Source organism: Athene cunicularia, assembly GCF_003259725.1.
Source record: "Athene cunicularia isolate RWA chromosome 11 unlocalized genomic scaffold, athCun1 chr11_part1, whole genome shotgun sequence".
Taxonomy (NCBI): Eukaryota; Metazoa; Chordata; class Aves; order Strigiformes; family Strigidae; genus Athene; species Athene cunicularia.
Genome location: NW_020799113.1, coordinates 1,255,649 through 1,263,570, shown reverse-complemented (window position 1 = coordinate 1,263,570; position 7,922 = coordinate 1,255,649).

The following is a 7,922-nucleotide window of genomic DNA, read 5'->3' as shown; positions in this document are numbered from 1 at the left end:
CTGAATAGCTGTTTCACTTTTCCCTTTGAGAGAGGAAAGGAGAGAACTTTTCCTCCTTGTGCTGGTTCTGGGAGTTCCACCATCTGCTTTGGGGACAACTTTATTAGGCTGACACTGAGCATTTTTTAATAGCCCACCATCATGTGAGAAACTAAGCTCTTCCCCCAACCACTCTCATCAGACCCATCTTTCAGTCCATCTGACAAGACCTACTCTTCGCAGGTTCATATTTCAAAAGTGAACTAAGAGCTGCAGAGCTATTTTCAAAAGTAAGCCCTTGGTTTGCACTCTCCTCCCCTGCAAACTCTTTCCCTGTTGGTTTGGAAATTCGCATTGGCAGCTGAGGGACAGACCGCTCTCAGCATACAGGGCTGCAAGGCTTCAGCAGTGAAAAGCTTCAGTACTGCAACACCTAAAGGATGGCTCAAGTTCCTGTCCTGCTGTCAATAGGTATTTTCCACTTTCCCCTGATGTCTGGCTGCTTTGTCAGCCCTTCGTGTAGAAGACCTTTTGGATTGTTTTAAGGTACACTAGAGAGCTGGTTTGGCATGCAACAGCACAAGGATTAGGAAGTCTAAGTGCTCCTTTTGAGCTTCTGAAGCTGACATTCTGGGCCATTACCTTTTGCAAACTGATCACTCTGTTCTCAGACTGTATTCCCTACCTCCCCCTATCCTACAAAGTCAGGAAGACTTATCAGCTGCAAATGCTGAAAGACTGGAGGGGAAAAGTAATCAGAAAATGTTTCATTCACTATAATCTTAAAATTATCAGCATACTGATTTGGAACAAGTGTGACTCTGAGTGGTTGAGAAACAAATGGATGTGATTCGCATTTATAACCCAGCTTTTGTTGTAAACACTACAAAGATGCATTAATTAATGATAAAATCAAGGGAAATGTCTGGCAGGATCAATAGACAGAGACGGCGCGAGAGAGATTAGAGGAAAAGGTAGGCATTAATAAAATTAGACTGAACCTGAGGAAAAACAGACTAATATGTCCACTATGGAGGACTAATCTAAACAAAACAGCCATGAAGTAGGAAGAGAGATGAATGCAATGAAAAGCAAGTGTCTGGAAAGCAGAAATGCTGTTTGGTTTTATAATATAATGGGGTAGCACAAAGCAAAACATAAAATTACTCCATTCACGTAGTCTATCCTCCAAACTAATCAAAAGATGCTTGTAGAGATATTTAAAAAGCTGATGCTATGGATCATGGATTAAATGTAAATAGGGTTAAGTTTTCAGTTCCTGTGGCTTTGGATTTCATTGTTTGAAAAAGATTTGCAGAATTTGAAAGGATTGGGGTTGGCAAAGTTATTTAAAGACATTAAAGTTTTGACTTAACCAAAAAAAAAGAAGAATTTAAAAGATTATCAGTGACATGACAACCATCCACAGTTGTTGAATGAGTGTTAACAAGAAGCAAAAGGAAATACTGCTTTGAAGATAAGGTAAGACACAAAATTTCAGTCTGAATGCTTGAGCTAGATAACAGAAAACATCTTCAATTAAAAGGTCCCTTAGGCTTCTTAAGGGAGGGGAACTTTTCTAATGAAGCAGCTTTCCTACCCAGAAGTTTTGTCCTGCCAGGTGCTAGCAGCCAGTGGCTGGTCTAGATGAGTGCAAGCCCTTGGCATAAGCAGGAGAGAATGTTGTTTGAGAGGATGATTTTTACCCTTCGGTTAAGTAAGGGCAAGATACACGGTTGTAAACTACAAAAGTAAGGGTCCTGAAAAGCTGGTCAGACAGACAGGAAGCACTGGAAAATGCCAGTATCCCCCAGTCCTTCCCTGAAGTGTCTCCTGAAGCTGTGACAAGAGAAGTAGCTGTGTAGAAGAACCCATGGCTGCACACCTTGGGTACTGCTGGGTATTCCCCCAATATTGGACCTCCCCATGCTGTGAAAAGGTAAGTTGTGTGGGAGCTCAAACACCCCCTACTCTCTGTTGAGCAGTACAGTCACCAGTCAGAGCATTTTCACATTCACGGTTCTCATTTGTGCTTTAAAACCTCTTACATGGAGCTTAAATGACAGATACTCCTGTTTCTGCAGTGCTTTCTTCCTAGTCCCTTTCAATAATACATATTCATCTACACCTCATTCCCGTGCTCCTTTTCAGTGCTCCTTTGATAATTAAACAACGGGACATGAAAGGTATGTGAGATGCTGAGATATCACCATGGCTCAAAATACACCTGACGTTTGAGTGAGGTAACTTATTACCACTTGGTCTCTTACTGCGTGCTTGGGAAATAACCAGGCGGTTGTGTTACATATAAATGTGTGGCAGCAAGCGAGAGAGAATAGAGAATTTAAAGGCTCCTTCTGGCTGTAATATTTCTTCATGTATTGAAGTCAGAATTCCTGTAGTTCATTTTAACTGTTTCATGTGGAAAACCACAATAAACATGTCTCCATGCAACCCTTTTCTTAAGGTAAGCAGAAATTATCATCATGTTTAGTTGAAGTGGTTTTACCCTCAATAAAAATTCCTTGGTTTAGAGATAGGCTGTGGAAACTTTAAGTCCCTGCATACATTTTGTTCACAGACTGTGCCCAGGACAAATTCTGTCTCCAAGATGTTGCTGCTTAGAACTTCGCGTTTTAAGAGTCTTGCAGAAGGACTTAAGTAAATGGCAGCACTTGGCATAGATCCATCTCTCCTTAACGAAGGAGGCTAGTTTGAAATGGATTCATTCCAGAGTATTTATTTGGATAGCAGAAAACAAGCAACTACTTAAGGGGTGATAGAGCTTTCAGAAAGGCTGTCTCTCTCCTGTTGCTTGTCCTCTACTGGGTATAGAGCTGCCCAAAAGGGACTCTTTCAACTGCAGTGACCTTAAATAGATGACTAAACTCAGTGGATGAGTCCAGGCTTTGTGCGTGGGTGTCAATAATCCTTCTAGCAATATTTAATCTGTTGAAGAGATTAGAAATAGGAAAAGATATTCATTAGAATGAAATAACCTAAATTGTCATAAGCTTGTAAAAATAATGCAGGGAGCAGAAGTATCAATAAGCTTTCCCTGATATAATTCTTGATGGGCTCCTGCGACTCCCTGGTTCCTAATCATATACCTAATGAGTTTTCATTACCCTCCACACTCTGATTGCGGCTGTGGTTTGTTCGTGCTGCCATTTTGTGCTACTACTGCAGTAATTGTCCTTTCACCAGCCTGTTTTCCTCTCAGGAGTCATCTTAGTGTATCACTCCATGTTGATGGAACCAGGCAATATAATGCATCTTTTTATTCATTAGGTGACAGTTTAGTTTATTATTGCTTGTATTCTCCTCTGAGCCCTGCTGATCACATGCTACTGCAAAAGCTTGTAAAATCAATGCAGATACTTTACTTCTTTCATCTGTAAATACAGATAAAACTAGGTAGAGTACTTGAGGTGATGTGATCTAAACACAAGATTAGCGGAGGGCATCAGTTGAAAGGGCAGTCTACTCTCAACAATGACTAAAGAAAAAAATGTTACTGCTTTACTCAGCACCTCTGACTCCCTACTTGAACTCAGAGGCAGAACTGCTGCTGGTACTGATAGTGCTGCTCTCCTCTAGCTTTGGGGAAGCAATCCTGCTAGCAGAAAAGCAGCTAAATCATCTTCCTTTTTGTGCGTTGTCAACAAAATTGGTCACTGAGTTCAGGCAGAGTTTGATGATAAACGAGAGCTAAAAGGGACCCAAGGGCACTAAGGGCATTGCCTGGACTGTAAGTGCTTCATTAATGATAATATGAGAAGGAAAGAACTAAAGGTGATCAGAAAACACAGAAGTGGTATAATGTTCTCCTGGGTTTAGGATGAGAACTTAATTTTAAGAATCAGCTTTGTGAAGCTTCATATTCCAACATATTTTGTCTGGCTGTAGGGCTTTGGAAGGACTAGTAGATTCTGGATTCACATTCTGGTAGTGCTCATAATTATTTTGCTGTTACAGAAGTGTTATTATTTTCATGGAAACTGATCTCTCAAAATTTATAATCCAACTCAAGTGTTTCAGGATATTGGAATACAACCACCTCTGTAGCACATCTACTTTTCCATGTACTTTCTGTGATATTTTTGCTACTACTTGGTCATTAGTGGTGTTGCAGCAGAGCTTAAGAATCCAAGGAACAGAACACCCTCTTGTTTGATAAAAACACAGGACAAACAGATGGTGGTTGTCTCAGAGAGCTCACCCTTGAAATAGATGCAACAGACTAAGCCAGGCACTGTGGGTTTGTTTGGACTTAAGTATTGTATGAAAACATTTACCAGTTTCAAAGCAAAATTGGGTCTCCAGTTTCACTGAGAGACTCTCAAGTGAATTCCCCCTAATTGTCATTAACTGGCCAATTGCCTAATACGTATAATTTAAGGGCCAAATCCTGTTTGCCTCTGTCCCAAGATTATTCTGTTAATTCCAGTCATACTGGATGCTGTCCTCTTAATTGTGAGTAGAAAATGTTCATATGGGCATGACAAGCAAAATCTGTCAGCACTTGTTTGAGGAAGAGAAGGACCATATGTTTTCAGGCCCAGGCCAAAGCTGAATGTTTTAGACTCCAGTAAAGTAATGCTGAACTGTAGATCATATGCAGAAAAGTCTGTAGAGAAGAAGTATTAGTCTCATTCATATCTTCAACTTCCAATTCACTCCAGGCAGTAAAAGAGTCTTTGGCTGATAAGAGCACATATTAAGTTAATGAGTCCTTTGAATTGTGGTCCCTTCCAGAATCTGTTTGCAATTGGCTAATGCTTATATGTTTGCACTTCATCCTTTAATAATAAATTTCACTGATAATTCTTTGTTTTTCTGAAGCGTTGTCCTGTTAGATTCACACCATGTATCTCCCCTAGAGTGTCTTTAAGAGCAAATTGCAGTTATGCAGTCAGAAGCTACACACCTTAATAAAAGATTCAATAGTCTTCAAAATACCTTGCTTTAAAAAAGATTTTAATTATTTTTATAACTCTAATAAAAAGCTGTGTACAACACTTAGTGTTTGTTCGATAAGTGTTTTGATTTTATGTGCCCAGTATATGGAAGCTGGAATGAATTTGTTATAAGGGACAAACTCTTCTTGCTGAAGATGGAATGTGGAGATACTATCTTCCCATATCCTTGTATTTCCTTTTAATTCAAGTTTTTAAAAATCAATTTTTAATTACTGATCCCAAGCATGCCCAGAATACATAATGCTGACTGACTAATGGCCCTTTTAGTGTTGTTGGCATAGCAGAGTCTTGTGACCATCTCACCCAGCCCCACTGCCCTGCATGCTCCTGAATTCAGGATTGTCCTTTATCCCTTCGTAGGAAGAGGTCGTGGGGGACATGGCACAGTATCAGCAAATGTTTTTCTTCTTTTCTCCAGATGTACTCAACTACAGTTAAGTTTGTTTAGGCTGGCTTAAAGATGAAAATAGAACCAATCTATCCTTTAGATTTTACTGAGTTATATCATCTTTTAGTATGCATGTGGACTCTTCAAAAATACAGTCTCATGACTAACTCATTTAAGATGTTATATTCATGAGAAAGCCTCAAAAAGTGCCAGTTAGCTTATTATTAACATTTTTGTGACATTACTCTAAAAAAATTTCCAAAGTAGTTTTTTTATTATTAAGTTTGATCATTTTTATGCAGAAACCATAACCTCCTCAGTTAGTTGCTTCACAGTTCAATACATAATAGACAGGAAAGTGGTTTTATTGCTATTCCTTGTAGCATTTGTTTCAAATAAACACACACAAAAAAAAAGGCCAAACTCATCTGTGGATAGATTAGCTTTGAGAATACATGAGGCTATTCCCATAGTTTCATCTTCTTAAAGCAGTTACATGCTATGCTGTTTATTTGTCCTGTTGGCTGGGTTCAAGGAAACCTGATTTTAATCCTTCAGTGCTTAATCGATACTATAGTTCTCCTTTGTTACCTAAGGATATCAAATATTATAATGTGTTTGGTCTTAACCTCATTTTTGCTCCCCCAGGCATACACTTAAATGAAGATCTGACCCTTTGTGCCTTTGTTTCCCATCTGTAGACTGATGTTTCTTCTCTCTGTAGATTTAAAGCCTTTAGGAGATGATTTATCTTTCAGTACATGTCTACACAAGACCTAGTACATAATGGGCGAGTTCTAAGAACCTCTAGGAGATCCTCAACAAAGAAATAATAAGAATAAGTTTCAGAGGAAACTCTAATATTTATGACAAGAGGGGGACTCTACCTCTGAACCTCTCCAAGACAGCAGTACAATGAACAAATTAAAGCAATATACAGGGGCTTTGATCCAAACACCCTAAAGCAATCAGTTATTAGGGAATTTTGCTAGATATATAGATATAGATATAGATAGATATATATATATAGATATATATATATTGCAAAATGCATGACAAATATTGGTGCAGAAGCACTCACCCTGCAGTCCAATGTTATTTTATTTTGTAAGCTGCACTTCTCCCACATCAAACTCTCTCTGTAGTGGAGCAGAAAATACTTGATTTACACTAGTGACACCGGTATTTGGTTTTTACACTAGTGTTCACTGCTGAATCTTCCGAATCTTTCCCTTCTCTATGCGGGTAGGTAATACGCTCATTTTAAGGAACTCATGCTGCATGAATAGATGAACTGCAGTCTGATCAGAGACTGAACTCTCATGCAAACTAGATGCAGAATGACAGCTAACATTCTTCATTTAAGAAAGGGAGTTTTGGGGATCTTGTAAAAGGGTGATTTTTCTAGGGTCCTGGTATTTCTTTGAACTCATATTCCATACTGTGCTCTCTGAACGATGTTTGCGTTGTAATAATGCTGGATGTGGAAATGACAGGGATTAAAATATTTTATTTTTACTCAGTCTGCTTCAGTGAATAAACTTGCAGTACCTTTGATATCCTGGCATTTAGAATTTATTTTTTTAAGGGACATAAAGGCTTTAATACCTAACTGAGTAAGAAGTCCACTCATGCATTCAAAGTTGCAGAGTCTGGAAGGTCTGGCCCATGCTGGAGGTAAAATGAAGGCATATATTGAAGGATAGTGAACCATGACTTTTTGCTTGGGTATTTCTGGATTTTCTATATTAATTTCTTGGTCACTTCTCCCTGAAGTATTTCAAATAGTATTGTCTAATGCTGGTTATCATGACCTTTAATTTTTGCCTATTCATTTGTCTTTTTACCTAGATGAAAATGTAGTCACATGATTTCTGCCAGTTTCTTTTGACGCCTTGCAAGGGGAGAGAAAGTTATATTGTGACTTTTAGTAATAATTTCCAAATGTAACTTCATTTCTGCAGCTGATTTCATCCCCTCAAGAACAAAGCTGTTATATTCCATGGGATTACACCAGCTGAGAGAGATTTGAGTAGAAAATCAGGCCAGGGATCTTGAAATGTATTGATTGCATTGATACATTTTGATTAAACTGTATATTTAATGTTCTTGTTTAAATCGTTCACTTATGCAAAATAATCTTATTGCAAAACAAATGGCGTCATCATGTTTGTGAACGAACCTTTATTGTCTGTATTTCTGTCTTTAATGCTGTCATTGATAGCATCTAAAGAGGATGCTACTGTCAGTAATTTTCATTGCTTCATCCTTTTGCAGTTTGATTCCATTGTTGCTAATCTTATTGTTTTTAAGGAAAAGTTGTTTCTTATTTACCTGTTATTAAAGTTGATTCTGAGTCATTTGACCCATGACTGATACCCTACTCTTTCAGAGGGGGAAGTCTTGCTCCTAAAATGACCTAATCAAGTGAGTTCTCCAGCAGGAACCAAGTGGGAATGCTCCCAAAGTGTTTGGGAGACAATCAGTCACTGAGCCGCCCCAGCTATCCACACTTGGGTTACACCAGCGCTGGATAGGTGTCTGCTCTGGCAAAGGTTAGCTTTGTCTCTTTG